This window comes from Mauremys reevesii, linkage group 2 (assembly GCF_016161935.1).
Source record: "Mauremys reevesii isolate NIE-2019 linkage group 2, ASM1616193v1, whole genome shotgun sequence".
Classification (NCBI taxonomy): domain Eukaryota; kingdom Metazoa; phylum Chordata; order Testudines; family Geoemydidae; genus Mauremys; species Mauremys reevesii.
Window position 1 is genome coordinate 140656001 of NC_052624.1, and position 14677 is coordinate 140670677.

Consider the following 14677-nt stretch of genomic DNA (forward strand, 5'->3'; position numbering starts at 1 on the left):
AAAAGAATGACTTTAGAATATTCTGCAACTCATCTTGTTAGCAGCAGTCTTCTTTGTACTAGTAGAAATACTCAGATGAGCCAGCCCTGAACAATGCAATCCTTGTGCAATATCTCAAAAATCAATGTATGATCTTCTGCATAAACCTCTCTCACTCCTTCTTTGTTTGTCCTCTCTCTTTACTAAAGGAAAATTGTGAAAGCTAAATTCTCCTCTCTAATTTGTAGTAGTCAATTAGAGAAGTGTTCAAATTTGCTTTATTTAGCTTCAAAGAGAAGATTGCTAGCTGGGTTATATGTTATATTCTTTGAGTATCTGGATGTGAATTGGAATTCTTCTCCTCAATTTACAATACCTACACAATTTGGCCTGACCCAAATTCATGGGCAAAGCCATGTTTCTAGAATATATTTGTTTGTTTCTAATTGTTTGAGGGCAGAGTTGCAATAAGTGATGTAAGCTGTACGAAAACTAATTTTCACGCAAAAAACCCAGCAATAATTATCTGCAAACTATAGTGGCTTGCTTTGCAGTCAGGTATAGGCAGCAGAAACCAGACCTGCACACTTATTTAGAGTTGTCACAGTCCAAACAACCTGGATGTAGGCACACATGCAAATATACATAAGTTGGCTACACAGAGCCCCCAGGAATACATTAGCACAAGGCCAGAACTAGCTTAATCTGGACCTAACGTAAGCAGAATAACGAGCCACTGACATACCACCATGGCATATATGTTTAATCAGATTAAATGCTCCTGAGATGTCCAAAGGGCAGAGTGAGTCATTGCATATGCCTGAAGACTTTGATGCACAGAGCATCTCTTGTTCACAAAACAAACGTAAGTGCCTTGTCTCCGTTCTCCATCATAAATAATTTCTGCAAATTCCCATTCTATTTACTCCTTTTGCTTTGATTGCTTTGGCATTCTGTTTCAAAAAGAAAGTCAGTCATATTGGTTCACCTCTTGGAGCTGTCTGTTATATTTCAAAACCATGTCACTCTATATTTAACGGCTTCATTCCAGTTTTTGGAGTAATTTGGACCAATGTAATGGTCTCTGGTTCAGTTTGAAACCCACAGACACCAAAGAGGACATGTATCTGTCAAGAATCTGTGAATCTCATCTGCTTTATTTATGTACATTCTTTTGGCTTTGGTTAGAAAAAAATATCTTCCCCAACATCAGATCACCTCATCATGTGAGAAGCTATCCAAAGTGTTGGGCCTCCTAACAAGCTCCATTTCCTTTAAGTTTTTAACTATAAAAGTGTTAATTGATGGCTCGGTCACTTAACCTATTAACCAGACAACATATCTTTGACCCAACTTCCGTTTGTCTACTTTAGTTAAGAGGAAAATTGTGCCCTATTGTTTGTGTAAATAAAAATTCCATGTGCACTTTTTGTCCACACCCTTAAAAAAAAAAAAAAAAGAAGAAGAGAGCACTGACTCTTTAGCCATCTTAATGTGAAAACTGATCTTTGATTATGTTGGTCAGAAAGTGACTATGTAAAATAAATACCTGTTCACTGCACAGATGTGCTCCCTGTGTGAATTTACAGCTATCTCAGTTTTCTTCAGTGAGAAAAATAGGCTTTTCCTACACTATGTCTAGCTGGCAAAACAGACCCTAAACAGCTATGGGAGAGTGATCTGGATTCTTTTTTGGTTCAGGCAACAAGAAAACTGTTAACTATGTTCCAAATACAGACTCTTTACCTCATGCTGTGCAGACGTACACCTTAACTATACCGATAATACACTTTAGGTGGGATACAGTTACTGGCAATAGTGCATGAAAGAAAACAGCTTGACCTTCAGACTTCAGTGTTAGTTTGCACGGCTGGCCAGGTTACATACAACAGCATCATTTTACTTTCTAAATGAAAAAGGTTGATACTGAAGCTGTTGAATGACCAGAACTGCATTTTAAGGCCTCTGTTCTTACACTTGCAAGCCTGCATTACTACTATTAACTTTAACATATATATCCCATTTTTTAACCAAATGCAAGATTGCTAACACGGGCATTTTCCTCAACCTAATCTTAAATAAAGCAATGAAGTTCCCATACAATGCTTCCTCAGCTCTCCTCCCCTAACATCCCTACTCTACTTGCGCTAAATTGATGACATCTTCATCATCTGGACCCATGGGGAGGAGGCCCTTGAGGAATTCCACCAGGATTTCAATAATTTCCAGCCCACCATCAACCTCAGCCTGGACCATTCCACACAAGAGATCCAATTCCTAGACACTACAGTGCTAATAAGCGATGGTCACATAAACACCACCCTATACTGTAAACCTACTGACCGCTATACTGACCTACATGCCTCCAGCTTTCATCCAGACCACATTACATAATCCATTGTCTACAGCCAAGGTCTAAGATACAACCACATTTGCTCCAATCCCTCAGAGACAAACACCTACAGGGTCTCTATCAAGAATTCTTAAAACTACAGTACCCACCTGGTGAAATTAAGAAACAGATTGACAGAGCCAGAAAGGTACAGAGTAGTCACCTACTACAAGACAGGCCCAACAAAGGAAGTAACTGAACGCTGCTAGCCGTCACCTACAGCCCCCAATTAAAACCTCTCCAGTGCATCATCAAGGAGCTACAACCTATCCTGAAGGAAAATCCCTTACTCTCCCAGACCCTGGGAGACAGGCCGGTCCTTGCTTACAGACAGCCCCCCAACCTGAAGCAAATACTCACCAGCAAGTACACACCACACAACAAAAACACTAACCCAGGAACTAAACCTTGCAACAAACGCCGGTGCCAACTCTGTCTGCATATCTATTCAAAGAACACCATCATAGAACCTAACCACATAAGCCACACCATCAGGGGCTCATTCACCTGCACATCTACCAATGTGATATACGCCATCATGTGCCAGCAGTGCCCCTCTGCCATGTACATTGGCCAAACCGGACAGTCTCTATGCAAAAGAATAAATGGGCACAAATCTGACAACAGGAATTACAACATTAAAAAACCAGTAGGAGAACACTTCAACCTCTGTGGTCACTCAATAACAGACTTAAAAGTGCCAATTCTTCAACAAAAAAACTTCAGAAACAGACTCCAACGTGAAACTGCAGAATTGGAATTAATTTGCAAACTGGACACCATCAAATTAGGCCTGAATAAAGACTGGGAGTGAATGAGTCATTACAAAACCTAGTTTTACCATACTAATTTCCCCCTACTGTTACTCACACCTTTTTGTCAACTGCTTGAAATGGGCCACCCTCACTACCACTTCAAAAGTGATTTTTCCTCCCTTGGTATTCTAGTGTGAATTGAATTGTCTTGTTAGATTGACCCCCCACCTGGTAAGGCAACTCCCATCTTTTCATGTACTATGTATGAATATACCTGCTACTGTATTTTCTACTCCATGCATCTGATGAAGTGGATTCTAGCCCACAAAAGCTTATGCTCATTAGTCTTTAAGGTGCCAGAAGGACTCCTCATTGTTTTTGCTGATACAGAATAACACAGCTACCACTCTGAAAACCTACATCACCATCACTGTCCAGATGATTCTAATGGTCCTGTGTAGTACAGGTTACTCTTAAGTTACATGCTATACCCAAGTCAGAGAAGGTAAAGGTGATATAATGGGTCACCATATATCCTCTCACCAGCTCACCAGAGATGCAGAAGATACCTCACCCCAAAGGCAAATTCATTAACATGAGTTTAGATGAGATGCAAATCCAGAGACAGGACCCGCATGGGAATCCTAGTACCCTTCACTTATACTGGCCTTTTATTAGAACTAACAGAGATACTATCAAACTCAGCACTTGAATTGCCAAAGTACATCATCTTGGAAGGTTTCAATACAAATGATGATTAAATTTTTTAGATCTCCACAGGAGTCTGACAGACTAACCCAGTCAGGACCTCATATCCACCAGGGGACTCTCTGAAATAGTCCTTAGACCCACTCATACTGTAGGACACGCTCTGAACTTTAGCCATAGTACAGTTTGTGGAAGCGCAGTAAGTAGAGCTCGCTGAGAAATGTTCTCCTACCCACTTCAGAAAATTTTAATTTTTTTGTTAACAGTCCCTACATCCCTGGAAAAAAAGAAAATTAAGCTTTTTGTTCTTCAGTTTGTAATGGAAAATAAGATACTTTTAGAGACAAATCTGTTTAATCAAAAATAAATCAGCCTTAACAGTAGAATTATAAAAACAAAATAATGAAATTATTTCAAAAGGAATATATAAAGGAAGGTGCCTAAATTATTGTTAATAAAAAGACAGCTAGTAGAAAAAAATGTGTTGTGAAAATCTGGAAAAATAAAACATTTTCATTCCATTTGACATTTTTTCAGGATTTTCTTTTGTTTTGTAATGAAAAGTTTTACAACTTTTTTATTTGGAAATGGTGAGGAATAAGTTTTATATTTTTTACACTATCACTTTTCCCCATTAGGAAAAATATAGCACAAAAAAGTAAAAACAAAAATGGAGAAAAACATGATTTTTTCCTGTCCATAATTTCAAAAAACATTTTAAAAATTGTCCATTTTTTGGGGGGTGAGGAAATTGTGTGTGGTGGGGTGATGTAAATTCAACAAAATATTTTTTCCCCACGAAGGACTGTTTTCAATAAAACCTTATTTTTCATTGATTTTTTTATACCACGTCTATCCTAAACCCTTTTTATTACCAAAATAAATTGCCTGGATTTTAGAAAATGTGCTGGGTATTCAGTATTTCCCAGTGAGATCAATTTAAGGTGAGTACATTAAAAACTTTAAAAAAAAAATAATATTAGGGCCGGTCAGAAAACAATCACCAAAAAACTGTTTTTCAATGGTTTGACTAAACTCAATATTTTGAAAAAAGTGGTTGCTTTCTATATATATTTTAAATTAAAAAAAAATTAGCCAACCTTTTTGGTTTGTTTTTTGCAATAAAAATAATCTAAATTTTCCATGAAAAAGTCCAACCAAATAAAATAAAAAAATAAAAAAAATAATAATAAACTTAATTTCTGACCAGCTCTATTGATTACTTCAATATTGTTTGCCAGCACTTATGGTGTATAGATTTTATTTCAAACTTTTGCAACAACCTTTCTGTATTCAGGGATGGAGGCAGTCAAATACAAAGCTAATGTAGGTGAGAATTTAGGCGTTCTACATATGCCCACAAATAATATTATTGCTCAATACTCAGTAAGTAGTATGTTTTATAAGATGGCATTCATATGGTAAAAACAGAGGATAACTCTGTACTAGTAGTACAGGTATAGAATAATGTATTTTTTAAAAAATCTAAACAAAACATTTTCATTGCAGTCCAAGTAATCCATGTAAACAAATTACTTTCAGAAGAATCCAAAAATATTTTAAAAGGAGTCAAAAGAATCAAAATAAATACAGAATATTGGGGTTGGAGGAAAGAGTTTTTTTAACCTCTACTAGAACTGTAAATTTGATGTGAGTTTAAGTTTCTTTTTAATATGGTTAACACCAAGGCCATAGAGCAAAACTAAACATTTTAGTCCAGAAAAGAGGGGAAAGGGGAACAGCTACACCAGATACTACCTATGGACAATACATTTATCACCAAATAAGTTTAAAAGTAGATTTTCCAAGATAATATAATTTCAGGGCAAAATTATTCTTTCCCTTATGTGGGTGCAATACCAAGGGAAACGTGAAGTCCCAGGATAACCTGACTCCCAGCAATCCATAGTGCAAGTGGGAACACCTGTGCTGCCAGAGGGGTGACATTACTGCCACCATCCTGCTCCCTCTATATGTCACAATGCAGCCAGTGCTCTTCCCAGTGCAGCCAACAATTTACATGATCAGGAGACCTCTCCTTCAGTGATCCCACAGTCCCAGAATAAATTATGCTTTTCAGAAGCACAGTATTTGCAAAAACATATTCCCCATGGCACCACCACTTGTGTGGTGCACTTCCTTCCTTTTCCTAGCATGGTTAAGGCTGTTAGGAACCTTAATGGAGCCCACACTGTCTGATATCATATGCACTACACTATTTTTTATAGCTTTATACAAATACTTAAAATGTTTTGACAGATTGTGTTCTAAGAACATTTAACTGAATTTCAAGTACCTAAAATCACATAAGTTTTTCTGATGCCATTCCAGTTGATTAACTATAGTACAGACACATGCTCAAACACAGCAAATGGATATTTATAGTTCGTAAAATTATAAAGATGACATTAAGAGATTCAATATAAAACAATGTTTTCACTCTCTTGAATGTATGAACCTGACTAGAATTCAGTCTTGGGTGTTTTCTTTTTTCTTCCGCAAGACACAGGAAAATAAATCTGAATTCATTAGTGGACACCATAAAAAGCCAATTTCTACTAAAAGTGCTACTTGCCTTCTAGCTCAATAGAAATAGGATTTATATCCTACTTATCTATTTACTACTGTAAGGCAGAAGAAATATTACAATATTGACCCTTCTCCCTTTTGATCTTTCTCCAAATTGATAAAACACTTAACAAGGAATGTTTTGTTGCCACTGCTGGAAATAAACCAACCTACAATGGAACAGTCAACGTCTCTGAGAGGTCTGTCCTCCCATCCATGTATACACATGCCTTCTATTAACACTAATGAGAATTATCCCATGAATTACGGATGAGAGATCAGGCTCCTTAATTTGTTTAGATGAGACCCATCTTAATCAGTGTAGGCCACACATAATATTGTACCATGCTTGTGCGGCTGGTGAGTCAACACATTTGAAGTTATCACTTTATATTGTAAGGGTTGCTAGCCAGGCCAATAATTTTAAGCAGAAGCACGTCAGAATGTTAGTCAAGGGTAACATTCTCAGGGTATTTATCCCCTGGTGAAGGAAAAAAAGCCTCAGGGACTTGGAATGCCTTTGTAACAGTAAACTACTGGGGACTGAGCACTGAATGTGATAAGCAAGATTCAACCCTGACCCCATGGTACCAATGTCTTGCAGCTGCCACTGTTTCTATTATATAGGAGACTTTGATTTTGTTTATTAAAACACAGGTCAGCAAACATCTAGTTCTCGTGACACTTCAAAATTTTCATCACCTTTTACCCTCTCAGTAACCTGATGTTAAGCTCAGTAAAGACATTTGTTCACAGAACAACCATCGAGGGAAATCATTTAGAAGTGCTACATAAATAGCACCCAAACACAGTATACGGGGTGAGATAAAAAAAAAGAACTCAATGGAGGACATATTTCTTTATGCCACTGACCTCCATTTGAGAATTGCTATCAGTCTCAATGAGGGGAGGAGAAAAACACTCCCATGCCAAAGTGTACATATGCCACTACCTCTCCCTTGTAATGGAGATCATTCTACCCAACCCACTTCATACAGCTCAGATTTTCCCTCAGATGCAGGGTGGATATCTTCCCAAATGACAACAAAAACTGACATTTATTATGATTTATAGAATATATTAAGCAGTGGAAACATTCTAGAGATCACTTAAGTCTCTAATGTTAAGGGCCAGATTTTCAGAAAGGGTGTGTGAATTTGGACATGCCATTTACATGTGCATTTGAAGTCCACAGGTCTTTGCTCAAGCGTGTGTCCACCTCATGCAGATCCAACTGAAGGATTAGGACCATGTATTTTTCCCTTCAACATTTCTCCTCCCAACCCTAGTATGATGTTAAGTTGTTACTCCTGGTACCATGGGATGGCGATCTTCAGAGCACCCACTTGTGGCCCATCCTGGCCCTGCAAGTGTGCTGCTCACAGTACTCACTCATGCTCTTCCAGTCAATCAACCGGGCCAGATTAATTCAAAACACATAACCTTTTTGTCAGGGTTGAGTGCATTAATTGTATAGAGAATAACTCACTTCTTTAGTCATTCAAGGTCCATGTAACTGTGTCTAGGACTCTCTGGTAGATTTTTCTTGCTCCTTTTCAAGAAGTCCCCTTAACCCCACAACTCCATTACTGGAACTGAGATTATTTTGAAGCACAACTTAATCTCCATGAAATACAATCAGTCACTCAAAACACGAGAGTCCCCAGCTCTCCTCCTTGAAGCTGTGGACTATTATTTAGACCAGGGGTTGGCAACCTCTGGCACACAGCCTTATCCTGGCGGGCCGGGCCAGTTTGTTTACCTGCTGCGTCGGCAGGTTTGGCCAATCATGGCTCCCACTGGCTGCAGTTTACCATCCCAGGCCAATAGGGGTGGCGGGAAGTGGCACGGGCTGAGGGATGTGCTGGTCGCGGTTTCCCACCGCCCCCATTGGCCTGGAACGGTGAACTGTGGCCAGTGGGAGCCGCGATCAGCCAAACCTGCCGACACGGCAGGTAAACAAACTGGCCTGGTCCGCCAGGGTGCTTACTCTGGCGAGCCGCGTGCCAGAGGTTGCCGACCCCTGATTTAAACAGTACTTGTGTCTCTCCTGAAGACAGAAATCTTAAATATTCACTTATAGAATCATAGGGAATTACTGGAACATTGAAGTAACAACTCCAGCACACATAGTCAGGACTGAATTTTCTGCTAATTTCCCGGATCAGATACAACACCACAAGGACACACAAGACAACAATTTAATACTGTGTAATGATCAGTGGAGACAGCACCTATCAAGAGATTGTGTTTTATCTTTAGCTTAGTGTTGTCATCTTCAATAGATCAAAAATCATGAGTCAGATCCCCACAAATCAAGAGATATTTTGTAAAGGATTATATTATGGGGTTTTTTTAGGTCAGTCTCTTGACTTTGAACTCCCCCTGCCCATCCCCAGAGTATGAGCATGTGACAATTAGTGTCGACCACTCTCCCACATGTACTGTATAATATGGTTTTGGGCCTTGGTACTGGAGTTCTCACCTCCACATCTGTCAGTCTCCTGCCCAGCAATTAATCCTGTCCTCCAGTCTCCCATCAGTTCTGTCCCCACCCAACCCCACTTCAATTCAGCCCTCCCTCAGTTCAGTCCCCCAACCCCATCGACCCCCCCACCCCGCCCTCAGTTCACCCACCCAGCACTCACCCTATCTACTCAGACTCCACCATCACTATAGCCCCTCCATCCCATCAGGGCCCACCCTCCTCATTTTAGCCCCCTTGCAGCCCCAAGGCCACAGTTCAGCCCTCCCAGCCTCACTTCTGCTCTTCTTAGGGATCTTCACCCACAAAGGCCCGTGGGGGCTCCAGTGGGATCCAGTCTCTCACTTCTAAGGCTGAGAGCTGAAGCCGGCAACCCAGGGATGACAGCCAGAGCTCATGAAGAGGGGCTCCTGCTTTCAGCCTGCAAAGAAGGGACAGTGGAGGCTAATAGTGAGACCACCAGCCAACCGGGGCTGACAGGAATCTCTAAGTAAAATTAAGCCTCATTCATGATCTCAGGATAGAACTCTCAAATGTCAGGATATTTTTTTTTTCAGTCACGGCTGAAAAAAAAAATCCTGACATTCAAGAGTTCCATCATGAGACCATGAATAGAGCTTAACTTTTACTTAGAAATCATATCTCTGGCGATAAATTTGTGAGAGTTGTCATGTCTGATTATAAGTCCCCCAGCTCTTCTCCTTGGAACTTGGGGTGGAACTCAGGCCAGCTGTAGGGCCTTAGCCAACTTCTCTGTCAGCTGGCTTCTTTTTCACCAATTATTCTTCAGGCTCAGAGGGTTCAGCAGGCCAGCCTTCTCCTACTGGTGTCTCTCCTGCTATGTGGTAGGAGGCAGCATTTATGCTGGTCACCTTCCTAAAGCTCATCCCAGTTAGCTGGGAGACAGATGAGCTGTGTCCTACCCACTCTGCACATTTCTTGGTCCTGGACCCTTAAAGAAACGGTAAAAGGATTTCTTCCCAAATACTACTTATTCCCAGGACAGCTTAATCTCTACCAATATCGCCTAAATCCTTGAATATAACAGATCTTCTGGAATCTTAAAGGGTAATGAAATGTGAATGGGGTAGGCTGATTCCAGGCACCATTCCCCTTAAGGGGGCAGACTACTTCGCCACACTTAGTTTTAACAAATCCAACTCACAACACTTTCAGGCTGTTCTATTGTAACTTCGAGGTCCTGTGAGGCCATAAGGTAGAGTGAAGCCATGAGTGAGTTATGCAGGTCTTCCCTAACAAATGTCCATATAATCTGCATACCACACCATGCCATTAGATATACTTGTATATGCCACAGGTATAAGATTTTTTTTATAAGTATAAGAGAGTTTTAAAAATATCTACTTGTTATTATTTTTGTATTCCTTCCCCCCATAGCTCCAACTGCATTTCCTACCAAGTACAACTTTATAGGGCTCAGAGGAAATCATAAATGACTCCAAAAAAAAAAAAAAAAAAAGGACCTAAAATACACAATGCTTCAATTTTAAGAGCTGATATTTTGCATCCCCTGAGCCCCCGCCTCCATCATTAGAAAAAAAATGCCATCCTATTGGAAAGGTGGGAATGTTCCCTTTCAATGGTATGCAAAGCTTCCGTTTCCAGGCTTCATTACACATGAGATGCCAGAAGTTTATCCTGCCAATAGTGCATGAGTAAGCATTGCTCTGCACTCCTCCCCACCCAGTCATATTTGGGGCATAATCAACATTTGTGTGTTGTGGTAAAAGAAGTATCTCTCTTGTGCCCTCCCCCCCCCAACATCCCCTGCTTTTTTTTATAATAATGGCAGATATTTAAAGCTGGTCAGAGATTTGTAATACAAAATGTAGCTCCAGCAGATCTGGATTCATGAGCAGAGTCCAGCTGAAGTGGCCAAAGGTGCATGATTAATGCAATCTATCACGTCTTTGCAATTTATCACATGGCTCTCACATTTCCCTTCTCTCACACAGATCTAATTGTTTTCTTTGCCTTCAACACCATTTTCTCCTTGGACCATAAGTGGTGGAATGAGCAAGAGAAGCGCAGTATACACATTTCTTTCTCAGTCTGGTGAAGATTAAGTATTTTTTAAAGAAGACAACATACTGATTTCTTTATGTGATAATATTTATACAAAAGTCAATGCTGAAATTCACATTGCACCTGTTGTAGAGTAATAAAATAATTTCCTTTTGAGCTATTTATTCATGCTAGCATGTTTAATGAATTTTGCAGAAGTTATTGCAGGATGGCAGTAAAGAAGAGAAAACTGGATTGTGGAACTATGCAATTTAACACTGGTGATATTGAGAAAATAACTAGCAATTAAAATGTTAACATTATATACAGTTTCCTTGATTTATGAAGGCATTAAAATGAGAAACTGTTAAAAACATTTTAAAGGGAACCATATTTCAGTTTACTAACCTAAATGTATATGAAGAGCCTAGAGCTTTTGAAGCAAACACCTTATTCACATTAGACTGAGGGACAAATAAGCATGAATGTAAACAAAAAACAGTGCCCTCACATTAATTTTATCTTAATTAGAGTCAAAGGACTCATTCTGATACATCTTAACAAGATGATCCCAGTAGATATCAGATTGCATGTTTAGTAAAAACATTCATCTTTCATCTCTGATGATCCAGATTCAAGTCCACCAAAGAAATGAACCTGAAGGTTACAGTCTACATTCTAGTAGGGGTTTGTTCACACCTTAAAACCATTATGCATTTTTAAGCAAACTCTGCACATCTGTCAAGTTCTGCTCATGACCATGCTGTGGGTACAGTATGAAAACTGGGTTTTTATACTGTACCCACCCACCATAGTATCTGAGCACCTGAACTGGCTGACAAAGAAGTGCCCACTTTCTGCCATGCTATTAGTCTTTTGCTTGCCTAACTGGTAAATTCTTCATCCGATTTAAAATGAATCAACTGTATCCCAGAAAAGCTCTAAAAATTCACATAGAAATTAAGGCTTCCCTGAAGACAAACCATTTAATTAATCTGCTTGGTTTGTCACCACCTTTTCATTTAAATATTGGAAGATGCAAGGGTACTGAGAATTAAGAGAATGTCAGGTCCTTATTCTGCTCTGAAAAAAAATGCGGTGAAACCTGCTGAGATTTACTGATCTGGCTTCCACTCAAAGAACTATTCAGCAGAAAAGCATACCAAGCCATGTAAGTATTTTGGTGATGATGTACAGGAACTTCCCACAGAGAGCTGTTAGGAAGCAGAGCTGATGCTAAAAACCTGCTCTGCTGAATTTTCTGACTCAGAAGATAAAACAAAAAAAATGGTGTTTTGCTCCAGCAGAAGCAATTTTTGGGAGCTGACAGACAGTCTTGCCAAAAGACTGGCTGGTAAGCGGTTCCCATTTGTTTTTAAAATATCTAGTTTCCTGACAAGTGGGATGGGGAGGGCGGGGGGCCATACTCAAACAATATATATCTAACTCTTTGGAAGGATGCTGTTAATGATGTCTATATCTAGATAGGGACGAGCTACCTTTTTTCGATGAAGCTTTTGAAGACCCTCTGTGGCATAGACATCAGCATGGGTTTGAAGCATATTTTTATATCTATGTTGGAGAGCAGTGGGGGGGAGCTACTTTCTCTCTCATCCCTCTCCTTTTTTCCCCATTTAAAACTGGATGAAGGTGATAGGTTGCCAAAGAAAATAATGCAAGCCCAATAAAAGTCAGTCTAACCCAGAGGTTGCCCACTAACTAGGTGATGGGACATCATACTTAGGGACATGGCCAGGTCATGCTTAATGGAGGAACAAGCATGGTTAGGAATGAATAGTGATTCTGTATTACTCCCCATGACTGCCGAGATGCCCTGGAATGAAAGAAAATTGTATGTCAAGTTTCCACCCTGTTTATTCACAGACAGACACATTTTGTGAGGAAATAATATAAGCTCTTTAAGGCAGGGAACATCTTTTGTGTTTGAATTGTGAGGCTTCAGCCTTCTGGCACTACCATGACTATAAAAAAAATAAGTATTTGCAGAAAATAAAAATCAAGACCAACTACTAACTTTAAGGAATCAGAAAATGAAAATGGAACTCTTTGGGGGCAAGAGCGGTAGTCGTTTGTATTGGCTATGTCATCCAATAAGAGAAAGAAAACAAACCACTAACACAATGCAACAATTGGAGAAACGTATCGGCTGCCAATGGACATGGTGCGAGGAACGCAAGGAGCTGGAAGTCCTGGTGCCACAGATGAAGAATACAGATCACACTATCATCACTCCAAGAGATAGAACCATGCCGGAGAGGACCCTGAAGGATACCACCCACTGTCAATATGTGGAAAACCTGAAACAGAAGCCGGACCAGGGCAAAGCCTTCTAGGTGATGTGCAAGTGGGAAGCCAGCAACAGCTTCCTCCTCGGGGGCAGCTTCATCCAATTTGCCAACTAGAGGTTCATCCACAGGGCCCAGCTCAACTGTGTCCCACTGAAAGGAGTCTTCCACCACAGGAATTGGAATAAGCAATGCAAGTAGTGCAGCTACGCCAACGAGACACTACCCCATGTCCTGTATAGTGCAAGCCCCATTTGAGAGCTTGGAAGCTGTGACACAATGCTATCCAAGATCACTTGGCCAGAGCCATCCCACCACCCATGGGGAAGGTTGCCATAAACTCCGCCATCCATGGAACCGACAGCCAACTTCAACCGTACATCGTCATCACCAATGAATACCGGAAGAAGATCATCATGGAGGAAGTCACATGGCATTCGAGAACAGGACCTGACTTTCCACAATGTCCAAGCTCGAAAGGTAGAGAAATATGCCCCTTTGGCCAATACCTTGAGAGCTAAGGGTTACCAGGTCCAGACACATGCACTGATTGTCAGAGCCTTAGATGCATGGGACCCCAGTAATGAGCAAGTGCTGAGAGAATGTGGAATCAGTCAATGTTACACTCGGCTGATGCGGCAACTCATGGTGTTGGACGCCATCAGGTTGTCAAGGGACATCTACATAGAGCACATCACTGGACATCAGCAATACCAGGAGGTATGAGCTGGAGTGCCAAATACTTTCCTCATGGATTGTATTTTCTAAATGGACAACCAAACTAATTCTCAATTACTGAGGGACAGTCTCCACTTACTGAGATATTTTGCTTTCCACAATCAAATCTCTGTACAACCTTTCATGAGTGATTTACCAGAATATTCGGATTCTAATATCTAAACTGTTTTGTTAAATCTGTTCACCTAAATTTGGATTATTGCTGATTATGTGTTCTATGTATCATATGACTTTTAAAACACTAACTTTATATTTGTGGATAATCTAAGCACTATACCCATATGTATAGACCCGCTTTTCCCAACCTATGTATTATTTTTTTAACATAGCCAATACAGCCAATGTCATCCAATAAGAGAAAGAAAACAAACCACTAACACACCCAATCACACAGTTTGACTAGTGAATTTCAATTATTGTATAAAAAAGGGAATATTCACATTTATCACAATTCACAAGCAATCCAATCAACTGGCATTTACTGACCAAAAACATTCCATGAACAATTTAGAATACCAAACAAAATCATAAAAGAAATGCAGTTTGTCTATGGACAATTCATAAACAAGAGAAGGGTTAAATTTGCTGAGTAAACCGTTCTTAATCCCTTCACCAGATCTAGTCCATTCCTTTCACTGTTGGGGGATGGCTCAATGGTCATGGATTAACCACATTATCTAAACAAGGTTCAAATGTTAGGAGCGTTCTCTTAGGCCTGGTC

The 14677-nt window shown here is 40.0% G+C and overlaps 1 protein-coding gene across 1 annotated transcript in view; it reads right to left on the minus strand.

Moving 5' to 3' along the window:
* CDH12 (cadherin 12) overlaps positions 1 to 14677 on the minus strand; it is a 693631-nt gene that overhangs the window by 282457 nt on the left and 396497 nt on the right. The window lies entirely within an intron of this gene.